The sequence below is a fragment of the Ursus arctos genome, unplaced genomic scaffold, assembly GCF_023065955.2.
Source record: "Ursus arctos isolate Adak ecotype North America unplaced genomic scaffold, UrsArc2.0 scaffold_3, whole genome shotgun sequence".
Lineage (NCBI taxonomy): Eukaryota > Metazoa > Chordata > Mammalia > Carnivora > Ursidae > Ursus > Ursus arctos.
In genome coordinates this window covers 17042647-17055785 of record NW_026622985.1, presented here as the reverse complement: position 1 = coordinate 17055785, position 13139 = coordinate 17042647, and the positions used below count along the sequence as shown (strand labels likewise).

Sequence of the window (13139 nt, the reverse complement as noted above, 5' to 3'; positions counted from 1 at the left end):
TATAAAAATATCAATAGTATTTACAGAGCTAGAACAAAAAAAAAATCCTAAAATTTATACGGAATCATGAAAGACCCCAAAGAGCCAAGGAAACTTTCAGAAAGAACAAAGCTAGAGGTATCACAATCCCAGTTTTCAAGCTATACTACAAAGTTATAATAATCAAAATAGTACAGTACTGGCAAAAAGTAGAGTCATAGATCAATGAAATAAGACAGAGAGCCCAGAAATAAACCCACCCATATATGATCTAATAATCTGTGATGAAGAAGCCAAGAATATACAATGGGGAAAAACAGTCTCTTCAATAAATGGTGCCAGAAAACCAGACAGCTACATGCAAAAGAATGAAACTTGACCATTTTCTTACCCTATGTACAAAAAAAAAAAAAAAAAAAGGATTACATACCTAAGTGTAACACTTAAAATAATAAAACTCCTAAAAGAAAACATAAGCACTAAACTCTTGGATATCAGCCTTAGCTGATACATACACATACACATACACACATACACACACACACACTTATGTATATACATATACATAATTTATATATACATATATATGCAAATATATTTGGATGTGTCTCCTCAGGAAAGGGCAATGAAAGCAAAAATAAGCAATGGGACTGCATCAAACTAAATATCTTTTGCACAGAGAAAGAAATCATCAATAAAATAAAAAGTCAGCCTACTGAATGAGAGAAGGTATTTGCAAATGATTCATCTGATAAGGGGTTAATTTCCAAAATATATAAAGAACTCATCCAACGCAACACTGAAAGAATAATCTAATTTAAAAACGGACAAAGGACATGAAAGACATTTTTTCGAACAAGATGTACGGATGGCTAAGAGACATATGAAAAAATGTTCAACATCACTAGTCATCAGGGAAATGCAAATCAAACTCCAATGAGATATCCCACCATTCAGAATAGCTATTATTGAAAAGACAAGAAACAAGTGTTGGCAGGGATGTGGAGAAAAAGGGAGCCTTGTGCACTGTTGATGGGAATGTAAACTGGTACAGCCACTTTCCAAAGAAAATGAAAACACTAATTTAAAACGATTTATGGTGCGCTTGGATGGCTCAGTTAGTTGAACATCAGACTCTTGGTTTTGGCTCAGGTCATGCCCTTTCGGGCTCCATGCTCAATGGGGAGTCTGCTTGAGATTCTCTCCCACTCCCTCAGTCCCTCACCTTGTGCTCTTTCTCTAAAATAAATAAATAAAAAGATTTATATACTCCTATGTTTATTGCAGTATTACTTACAATAGCCAAGATATTGAAGTCACCTACATGTCCACTGGTAGATGAATGGATAAAGAAGATGTGGCACATGTGCCCACACACACACGCACACACACACACGCACACACGAATATTACTCAGTCATAAAAAGAAAGAAATCTTGCAACAACATGAATGGACTTAGAAGGTATTATTTTAAGTGAAATAAGTCAGGTAGAGAAAGACGAATATGATTTCACTTATATGTGGAATCTAAAAAACGAAACCAACCACTAAAACAGAAAACCAGAAACAGACTCATACATAATGGGGACACACTGGTAGGACTATAAGTGAGGGATGTGGCAGGTGGGGCAAAATAAGTGAAGGGATTAAGAGGTACAAACTTCCAAACAGAAGTCAGTCACAGGAATGAAAAATAGAGCATAGAGAATATAGTGATAATATTGTAATAACTTCATAAGGTAACAGATTATAACTACACTTATCATGATGAGCGCTTCTTAATGTATGGTAATGTAGAATCAGTATGTTATATACCTGAAATTAATACAACATTGTATGTCAATTATATTTCCATTCAAAATAAAAAAATTAGAAAAAAAAGAAAAAAGGGGTCAAATCACTGACTTCTTATGCTTTCACTTTTAAGAAATTAGAAGAGGAGAAAATTAAACCTCAACTAAGTAGAAGAAAGGAAATAAAAAAGATTACAGTGTAAATCAGTGATTTAGAAAACAGAAAAAAATAGAGATAATTAAAAACCAAAAACATGTTCTTTGAGAAGATCAATAAAACTGATAAATTTTTAGGCTAATCAGAAAAAAAAATGAGCAGACACAAATTACCAGTATTGGGAATGAACGTGGTAACATAACTACAGATCCTACAGTTAATAAAAAGACAAAAAGGGATCATAATTCATTAGATTAATACATCTGATAACTTAGATGAAATTGATATATTTTTGATAGATACAAACTACCAAAGGTCACTTAAGAAGAAATTAAAAACCTGAATATCCCTACATATTTTAAGAAATTGAATTGTAGTTAAAATAGTCCAAGAAAGAAAATTTCAGGGTCACATGGCTCTACTCATGAATTATACCAAACATTTACTGAAGAACTAATATCAATTGTATGTAAGCTCTTCCAGAAAAGTGAAGAGAAGGAAATAATTTCCAACTCATTGTGTAAGACCAGCATTACCTTCATAATAAAATCAGATAAAGACATTGCAAGTAAAGAAAACTACAGCCCAATATCTGCCATGAACATAGATGCAAAAATTCTAAACTAAAATTTATAAATCCAACAATATATTAAAGGGATAATATGAACAGCAAGGTTTATCTTAGAAATTCAAGATTGGTTTAATTTTAAAAAATTAGTGTAACTCACCATTTAACAGACTGAAAAGGAAAAACCATGATTATTAGAATTGATAGAGAACAAACATTTGGAAAAATTAAAAATCCATTCCTGATAAGACTCAACGAAGGAGATACTATAATAGGACGCTCCCAACCTGATAAAAAGCGTCTATGAAAAACACACAGATAACATTATACTAAATGGTGAAAGACTGAATGCTTGCCCCCTAAAATCAGGACAAGAGAATGATATTCATTTTTACCATTGCTATTCAACGTTGTACTGGAAATTCTGGGAGCAAAAGTGACCTGGAGAGAATAGAGCATTGTGTTGTGAGTGGAGTCTACAACTACAGTTGGAGTGAGATTTGGGGATATGTGTGCTTTACTTGGAAGTTTCCCAGAGGAACATGCGTTTGGGACGGGGACCTGCTAAACCGCAGGACTTCACGTGGTCAAATGGGATGAGGATTCAGACTGTTGGTAAGAATATGAATCCTTGAGGGACTCAGTCAGTTAGGCTTCCAACTCTTGATTTCGGCTCAGGTCATGATCTCAGGGTCATGAGATTGAGCCCTGCATCAGGCTCCGTACTCAGCAGGGAGTCTGCCTGAGATTCTCTCCCTACCCCCCGCCCCTCCCTCTCAAATAAATAAATAAATCTTAAAAAAAAAAAAAAAGAATATAAAACCTAGAAGAAGAACTTAACACATCTAGGTAACGTTTGTATGTATCAACTTACTGCTCTTAGTTGAGGATAAAGACTTCATGATCAAGGAGCTTGCCTTTGTCTTTACTCCCTTCACCAAACTGTCTTGAATACAGCAGATGCTCATGGCTGTTTGCTGACTGAATGAAGGAAGGAAGGAAAGAATACGTACATAAATAGCAACATGGACTCTTGACAGAAATAGCATTAAAATTCCTTCAAATGCTCTTACTTTAGAACACTTTATAATTGGGATGATTTCCATGTTGCTCAATCGAATACACCGCAAAATATTTTCATTATGTCTGGCACTGAAAATTATTGACACAGTATTTATGGGCAACAACATCTCTGGTATCTTATTGGCTTCAGAAGGCTAATTTTTGAAAGACCAGTTTCAAAATCCGCCCAGCGTACTCAGGAAGAGCAGAGCAAGAGAAATCATTTTCTTTAATTAGGGAAACTTTCACTAGAAAGAATGCTCTACGGAGGCATGACATTGCCAGTCTCGAGCATATACTCCCAGTTCCTAGAACAGTGCCTAGAATAAGTAAATACTCGGTAAATATTTTTGGATAAATGCCCAAGTGGTTGCCTACTAAGTTAATAGGATGAGGATTTGTTGACCTATAGGCATGCATCCAAAATTTGTCTTCTCATTGCCCCCAAGGTTGCTCACAAGATAAATCCTCCTTTGCAAGGCTTCTGAAAGCTAAGCCTCTATCTGGTGGTGGGGCTGTTGGAAGTGAGGAACAGACATTTTGCTGAAATATAATTGGGAGGTCTTAAGACTATTAAAATTATTCCAAAAGCAATGCACATTTATTACAAGAATTTAGATATAATAAAATTACATAAAGTAAAAGGTGAAAGAAAGGTTGTGGAGTCTTAAGATTTTTTGGGAATTACTGCAAAAGTAAAACTTATTGCAAAAATTCAGATGCCACAGAATTATGTAAAGTAAAAGGTGAAAATTTCCCTTCTCCCTTTTTTCAATCTGTTATCTTGAGAAATCACCGTTGCTGGTTTGGAAGACATCTTAGGCTTTCCTCCATGCCCGATCCTGACTATAATAATAATTTTCAAAATGAGTCATGCAACTTTTAAATAATCTTAATATATCTTGAATATCCTTCCACGTCAACGCATGTATATCAAATGCATTATTTTAATGGCTGGTTACTAATTCATTGTATAAGTAGTCTATAATTTATTTAAACTATCCCTATTGATTGACATTTGGACAGTTTCTTATTTTTTGCTATTATTAACTGCACTCTGATGAAACATACATTTAAAAAAATAGTTTTATGTGTATTTCTATAAGATAAATTTTAGAAGTGGAAGTGCTGATTCAATTAGAAACCAGGTAAGGGTTAGATCTTAAAGCAAAAGGCAGACAGGCCCCAGGTTCTGACTCTTTGCCAGAGAGGGACTTGTGCTTTCTAGCAGCCACAGCAAAGAAGGAAACAGAATCGTTCACAGGATTCCCTGTCCTTAGGAGGGATGTTGAAAGGAAAAGCTACCTTTGGGAACAATTAGTGGAAAAAGCACTAAAGAAAGGCAGAGCTCAGTCATTTCGGGTGAGAGCTGACCTGTGACAGAGAGAGCAGACCCACTTTCCTTTCTTTCAGAAACAACAGGTGCAGTTTGCTGGAAAGAGCCTAGGCCAGGGGGCTGAACTGTGGGAGGTTTCTGCTATCTACCAGCCTGACAGCGTACATACAATTGAAAACCTGAGAGTCACACAGCTCTCCTGCTTGTATTGTGTGAGAGGCATGGAGATGGGAGAACAAAAAGGGAAGTTAATCAAACCATCAAGTAGTAGCTGGTCCTGGGAGGTGTAGACCCAACTCACCAGTATCAAAATAATAATAATAATAATAATAATAATAATAATAATAATAATGTCTGACCATGAGCTAGGCCCTATGCTACACACTTCTCACAAATGGTCATATTTACTGTTCACTCATTAAACCCATTTTATAGATATTGAGCCAGGGGAACAGAAAAGTTAAGTAATTTTCCTATGGTCACACAGCCAGGAATGGGCAATCTGAGATCCATGTCCAGGCTTGGCACAGAAGGCACCTAGCAAGTGTGCTCTGAATAACATGGTAAGACGAGCAGATCAAGAGAGGACAGGGACTTCGACCGTGTGAGGGGTCTGGAGCGTACTACAGCAACCTGGGAGAGTCAGGAAGCCCGAGATCCTCCCCAGCGTTCACAGAAGGAGAGCAGGAGTCCATGCTGTGCCTGCCCAGATACTTAGGTTCCAAAAGGTGCCACATAAACTCTCATCACCTACTGGAAACCAGAAACAGGGTCTGGTGAAGAGACTGGGCTCATGTTTCCATCAGCAAAAAGAAAGAGTGTTTGCTCTTTAATTTACCATCCTTGAGCTACTCTGCCCATTTGCATCCCAGAGGACACACACTCTAAAGGGTTTGTTGACTCCACCGCCACTCTCTCTGGGGATTACTGCACAATCCTATGTCACCATGGGAAGACCTCACTGTCTTTGAAATATACCATCCCCCACACTTCACTTCTTTAAAGTCTATATCACATTATTCTAAGATAGTTTACTGAATGCTTACAATTCCCAAAGAGGAGACAGTGCAGCAGGATGGAGCTCTGCTTTCAGGCGACAGTAGAACGTGTATCCCTCATTTCCTTTCTGTCTTGGAGATAACTGTGATGGGATTAGGAGAGTCACTAATTTTTAAAGCCACTGAGGGCAAAATACAAAGTACGTGATCATAGCAGTCATTGCCCTATCACTGCTTTGCTAATTTAAAAGAAGGAAGAATGTTAACAGGGCTGTCTTACTTTTAATATGATGATTTATTCATTCATTTCACAAAGGTTTACTGGGTGAGGGCCAGGCTCTTTGCTAAGTGTTGTAGATACAGAAATGAGACTCAATGTCTTAAATTTCACACAAAAGATCTGGCAAAGCTGTGTGTGAATTCCACTGGCAACGTTACTGGCAATCTGCAGGATTAAGTTATGCTTTTATTTTTCAGCTCCCTCCATTCTATAGTTGCAAGGTGTAAGAATTTCTTGCTGCACAGTCATGGAGAGTCCCTAGTTTCAGTCCTTAAAGAAAGAATGTCATCATCCTCAAATTTCTCATGTCTTTCAAACTATTTTATGGTGGCAGCAATTCAGTGTCCCCAAAGCCCTGGCTTCAGTGGAGACCTGATGCTTGGTGATCACGGATAGTAAGTAATTTGTTTACTATCAGCAACTCCTCTCCTGCATGCCATAGACTGCCGGTTGCAAAAAAAAAACAGAAATCAATCTCCGGTTAATTGGAAAAGAGAAAGGCTGTATTAGCTGTGTATCTGGTAGCTTCTACAGTTCATGAGAAGTCCAGAGAACTGGGTTTAGGAAAGAAATAGGAATGGTGGCTGGGCAGCTTAGATAAGCAGAATCTGTTTATAATGCAAACACGGGCACCACTCCCATCCATTCTGGGTCCTGGCTGCCACTGCCACCGCGGTCCTAAACCCTCCCGCTTCTTTGTCTCTCTCTGACTCCATCTGAGGCAGGAGCAGCTAACTGGCCAAGCAGGTCTAGTACCCAAACCCTAGCTTTCAGAGGGCCAAGAAGCCAAGTAATTGGATCCTCACCAAGATTCACACAGTGGCAGTTTCTTCAAGACAGAAAGGAGTTCAGATCCAGCTCCCAAATCACAGATTGCCTTTATAGATAGACAGGAAGTAACAGGACCCCTATGACTATCAGGAAGCAGCTTGGATGATGGATTATAATGATTTGAGACTTTATGGGGACTGACGGGGAGTGCCTTTTGAACCTGGCATTATGGAGCTCGGTAATTTACTGGATGTGAAGGAGGAGAGAGAGAGAAGGCAAGAGTGGGGTCTAGGACCACTCAGGTTTCTGGCTAGGCTGCCTAGGTGATTGGCTATGCTGTTGATCTTACAAAAAATACCAACAAGTGGGGTTAGATTCTAGGTCCCTAACTCTAAGACAGGCAATATGGCATACCAGTGGAGAGACTCTGAACACAGTCTTCTTTGGTTCAACTCCTAGCTGACTATCTTCCAGCTGTACGATTTTGGATGTATGACTTAACTACACTATGCTTCAGTTTCTGCATCTTAAAATGAGGGTAGTAATAATATCTGTCTTAAAGAGCGGTTGCCAGGCTGAATGAGCATGCACATTAAAGAACTTAGAACAGTGCCTGACACTATTAAGTTCTCAATAAATGTTGATTACTATTGCTAGCTATTATCAATTCAGTACTCTCTCCAATTAATACAAAGAGTTTGGGGGTTCTTTATACCCCTATGACAAGGCAGATCCGAAAAACACAGCAACAACAGAGTGGTCTTGGGCAGTTAGGGTCTACTGGTCATACTCTCCACGGAGAAATGCAGACTAGCCTGAGGACAGCCACTCACAGCCATTCATACAGGCAAGACAGCAGCCACTTAATTAAAGACAGTGCTCCACAGCACCTTGATCAGAAATTAAAAAAAAAAAAATAACTTTTGCAGATCTAAGACCACGTCTTCTGCATATTCCGATTTCACTTTGTGAAAACTACTAACTCACAAGTTACTTCTACCAAGGGAGTGACACAGCATTCTGAAACCTCTACTCTAACACGAGCAAGTCAAACAGGTTTCTTACATAATAAGAGCTCTGGCATTTCACCGAGGGATTGGCTCCCTGCCAGCTCCTCCATCCCCTGGAGAAAGGTACCAACATATTTGCACAGCCGGGTTTGATCCAAGCTTAGGGCACAGGGCATAGTGCAATGAGCAGGTCAAGGCAGAAAGAGGCCAGTTCTACTGCGGCTCAGAGCAACTCTGGAATGTGTGAGGTTGAATGCAAGTGGGAGGCAAATGCTTAGAGACCCCTGGTGTTTCCAATTCCATTTGGGCATGATTGGGGGAATTCTGGGTCTAGACTGAGCTGAATCCAATGGAACCTTCAAAACTCAATCTCCAGGAGCTATCTGGCAGTTCTGTATCAAATCATTAACGTGGGAACTACCCTGATGCTTACAACCCGGAGAAGCAGCATGCAGCTCTTTCCCCCACATTGAACAGCTTGCGTAACAGAGCAGATCTAAATTTCCTAAAGAATGGGAGAACCCGGGGCCAAGAAAGATAAAGATCAGCTTTCAGGCTGGAAAACAAATATCCTTCTCTGCCAGACTAATGCAAAAACGAACTAAAAATTCTAAAAATTTACCGAAGCCTTTAGCACAAACCTTCCGTTCACTTCTTACTCTGAACTGCTGGAATAATCACAGAATACTCATCTGGTGACCATGAGACCTGGCTGGAAAAGGCTAGTCAGTTCTAGGAAACATATGACCTCTCTACTTTTCTGAGTTCTCTTACTGACTTTGAGACCGAGTGGATCCCTACTTCTGGTGTATGATCTAAAATTTGGGGTGTTTTTATGTTAGGGAAATTAATTTATCAGGATAATGTTATTTTTGACATTACATTGAAAAAGGGAGACAAAATGTAAGCCCCATATCAAGAGGACAAATATTCCATTTTGAGCAATTTTTAGTGGAAGAAGTCTTGCTGACCAGGTAGGATATTTCTACCTTAATAATGAGGCTTGTACTACTTATTTTCAGGTATTGCCCTTGGCACTTTGCATGCATTCTCTCTAATTCTCATAATTAACCTGCAAGGTACGCATTACTACTCCATTACGGGGATGCGGAATGGGTTCGGAGAGGTTACTCTGGCTGGTGAGGAACAGACTTGCTACCACAAAGCACCAACGTTATTTCGCTGTACCAGGATGCCTTTCCCTAAAGAAAGGAAACTGCCGTAGAGTGAGGGTATTTTCTGGTTAAGGTAATTCAGAACAGACTCGAACTTGGTGCAACCATTTGCCAAATAGTATTTTGGGGCTGGAATCACACTTCCATAAAGGTCAAAGATTTGAGGGTCCCCCCCCCCCGCTTTGCTCCAGTGCGTCAATCAGAGCAGATCAGCATGGAAATACCTAAAATTTATGAGCAGCTCCTGGGCAAATGCTGTCGAGACCAATACCCAGTCCACCCAGACCTTGTCCTGAAGGCTGTGTCTGAGAGAAGCTCTGGGAAAGTCTGTTCCCCTTTGGGGTACTTCCTGCAAATGCACAATCTTTTTCATCTATGCAAAAAGAGCCAATTCATCCACCAACCAACCCCCATGCCCTTCTAGCCCAAACCTATCAACAGTGACATTCCTGGAGGACAGAATCTCTACAGGCAGACCTCGGACATATCGCAGGTTTGGTTCCAGACCACCACAGTACAGCAAATCTTGCAATAAAGTGAGTCCAATGAATTTTCTGGGTTTCCCACTGTATATGAAAGTTATATTTACACTACACTGTAGTCTGTTAAGTCTGCAACAGCATGATGTCTAAAAAGCCAATGTACACATCTGAGTTTAAAGCTACCTTATTGCTAAAAAATGCCAACCATCATCTAAGCTTGCAGTGAGGTATAATCTTTTTGCTGGTGGAGGGTCTTGCCTCAGTGTTGAAGGCTGCTGACTGATTAGGGCGGCGGTCGCTCAAGGCTGGGGTAGCTGTGGCAGTTTCCTAAGATAAAACAATGAAGTTTGCCACATCAATTGATTCTTCCTTTCACGAGTGATTTCGCTGTAGCATGCGATGCCGTTTGATAGCATTTTACCCACAGAAGAACGTCTTTCAAAATTAGAGTCGATCCTCTCAAACTCTGGTGCTGTCTTACTCACTAAGTTTATGTCATATTCTAAACCCTTTGTTGTCACTTCCACAGTCTTCACAGCATCTCCTCCAGGAGCAGAGTCCATCTCAAGAAACCACTTTCTTTGCACGTCCGTCAGAAGCAATTCCTCATCCATTTACGGTCTAGCATGAGATCGCGACAATTCAGTGACAGCTTCAGGCCCCACTTCTAATCCTAGTCCCCGTGCTATTTCCACCGTGTCTGCAGTCACTTCTTCGCCTGAAGTCTCAGACCCCTCAAAGTCACCCAGGAGGGTTGGGATCAGCTTCTTCCAAACTCCTGTTAATGTTGGTATTTTGACTTCTTCCTATGAATCATGAATGTTCCTTTTATAAAAAAAATTCCAGTATAGTTAACATACAGTGTTATATTAGTTTCAGGTGTACAATACAGTGATTCAACAATTCTGTGCATTACTCAGTGCTTGTCAAGTTAAGTGTGCTCTTAATCTCTTTCACCTATTTCACCCATTCCCCCCACCCATCTCTCCTCTGGGAATCACCAAGTTGTTCTCTATATTTAGGAGTCTGTTTATCTCTTCTTTATTTTGTTCATTTGTTTTGTTTCTTAAATTCCATGTATGAATGAAATCGTATGGTATTTGTCTTCCTCTGACTTATTTCACTTAGCATTATACCCTTTAGGTCCATCCATGTTTTTGCAAATGGCAAGATTTCATTCTTTTTTTATTTATTAATTTTTCAAAGTTCCATGATTTATTACTTGCATATAATTCATTCTTTTTTGTGGCTGAGTAATCTTTCTTTTTCTTTCTTTCTTTCTTTCTTTCTTTCTTTCTTTCTTTCTTTCTTTCTTTCTTTCTTTCTCTTTCTTTTTCTTTCCTTTTCTCTCTCTATCTATCCCACCTCTACTTTATTCATCTACAATTGTGAATAATTTCCAGAAGGTCTTCAATTGACTTTGCCCAGATCCATTAGAGGAATCATTATCTATGGCAGCTATAGCCTTATGAAAGTTATTTCTTAAACAAGAAGACTATAAAATCAAAATTACTCCTTGGTCCATGAGCTGCAGAATGGATGTTGTGTTAGCGTTATGATACCAACATTAATTTCACTGTACATCTCCACCAGAGCTCTTGGGTAACCAGGTATAATGTCCATGAACAGTAATATTTTGAAAGAAATATTTTTTTTCTGAGCAGGTCTCATCGGTGGGCTTCGAATATTCAGGAAACCGTGTTGCAAACTGACGTGCTGTCACCCAGGTTTTGTTGCTCCATTTACAGAGCACAGGCAGAATAGACTTAGCATAGTTCTTAAGGGCCCTTCTATTTTCAGAATGGTAAATGAACACTGGTTTCAAATTAAAGTCTCCAGCTGCATTAGCCCCTAACAAGAGAGTCAGCCTGTCCTTTGAGGCTTTGAAGCCAGGCGTTGACCCCTCATTGACAATCTGTTGTTTAACGTAGCTACCCTCATTCATGATCTTAGCTAGATTTTCTGGAATAACTTGGTGCAGCTCCTACATCAGCACTTGCTGCTTTGCCTTACACTTTCAAGTTATGGAGATGGCTTCTTTCCTTAAACCTCATGAATCGACCTCTGCTAGTTCTCAGCCTTCATAGAATTGAAGAGGGTTAGGGCCTTGTCTTGAAATAGGCTTTGGCTGAGGGGAACATTGTGGCTGGTTTGATCTTTTGTCCAGATCAGTAGAACTTTGTATCAGCAATAAGGCTGTTCTCTTTCTCTACATTCGTGTGTTCACTGGAGTCACACTTGATTTTCCTTCAAGAACCTTTTCTTTGCATTCACAACTTGGCTAACTATTTGACACAAGAGGCCTAGCTTTCAGCTATCCCGGCTTTCAACATGCCTTCCTCACTAAGGTTAATAATTTCTAGCTTCTGGGGGCACCAGGGTGGCTCAGTTGGTTAGTCTGCCTTCGGCTCGGGTCGTGATCTCAGGGTCCCGGGATCGAGTCCCGCATCGGGCTCCCTGCTCAGCGGGGAGTCTGCTTCTTCTTCTGCCCCTCATCTGCTTGTGCGTGCTCTCTCTTTCTCTCTCCCTCTGACAAATAAATAAGTAAATCCTTTAATAAATAAAAAATAATAATAATTTCTAGCTTTTGGTTTAAAGTGAGAGATGTGCGACTTCTCCTTTCACTTGAACACTTAGAGGCCCTTGTGGGGTTATTAACCGGCCTAATTTCAATACTGTTGTGTCTCAGGGAATAGGGAGGCCTGAGGAGAGGGAGACATGGGGGAAGAGCTGGTCAGTGGAGCAAACAGAACACATACAATGTTATCAGTAAAGTTCCCCACCTTACAGGGAACAATCGCGGTGCCCTACACAATGACAATGGTAACATCAACGATTACTGACCACGGACCACAACAAATATAGTAATAATGAAAAAGTTTGAAATACTGTAAGAAATGCGACACAGAGACACAAAGTGAGCAAATGCTGTTGGAAAAATGGCACCAACAGACTTGCTTGATGCAGGTTCCCACAAGCCCTCAGGTTGTTAAAAAAAAAAAAAATCTGTGAAGCACAATAAAGCACAGCAATAAAACGAGATATGCCCATACCTGATTCATCTTTGTATCTCTCATACAACACTTATCACAGGCCTGCTGGTAACGGAGGGTCCACAGACGTCTGTGGACCCAACAGGTGGATATGAAGCAAGACGTTACATGCTACAAATAATTCATACTTCTGTTCTCAAGAAAACTGCTGCTCTAATGGGGTGATAAGAAACCACCAGAAAAAAAAATCAGCTAGTATTTGAATGTGGGATCTAAGTTACTTTCATGGTAAAAATCACAAATGCAGGAGGGAGGACTGTGGGCTAGAGTCCTCAGGGATACTTCATGCAAGAGGAGAAAGCTGGAGAGTGGATAGGGATGGGGTAGGTGGCGGTGGTATGGTGGATGAGGGGAGCAAACATGAGGAGTGAGGGACGGGGAAGAAGAAAAGCATGTTAAGTGGAGGAAACAGCATCTCTCTCAGTATTCCTTCTGCTGTCTTCCTCCCAGCATTCCTTATTGCATCTATTCAAG

The 13139-nt window shown here is 39.9% G+C and overlaps 1 protein-coding gene across 4 annotated transcripts in view; it reads right to left on the bottom strand.

Moving 5' to 3' along the window:
• The window catches only part of NAMPT (nicotinamide phosphoribosyltransferase), a 401813-nt gene that overhangs the window by 107579 nt on the left and 281095 nt on the right, over positions 1-13139 (bottom strand). For all 4 annotated transcript variants that reach the window (XM_057304070.1, XM_048212899.2, XM_057304071.1 and 1 more), the window contains one exon: positions 3373-3479. The gene's annotated coding sequence lies outside the window, so the exon portion shown is untranslated. The remainder of the gene's footprint in view (positions 1-3372; positions 3480-13139) is intronic.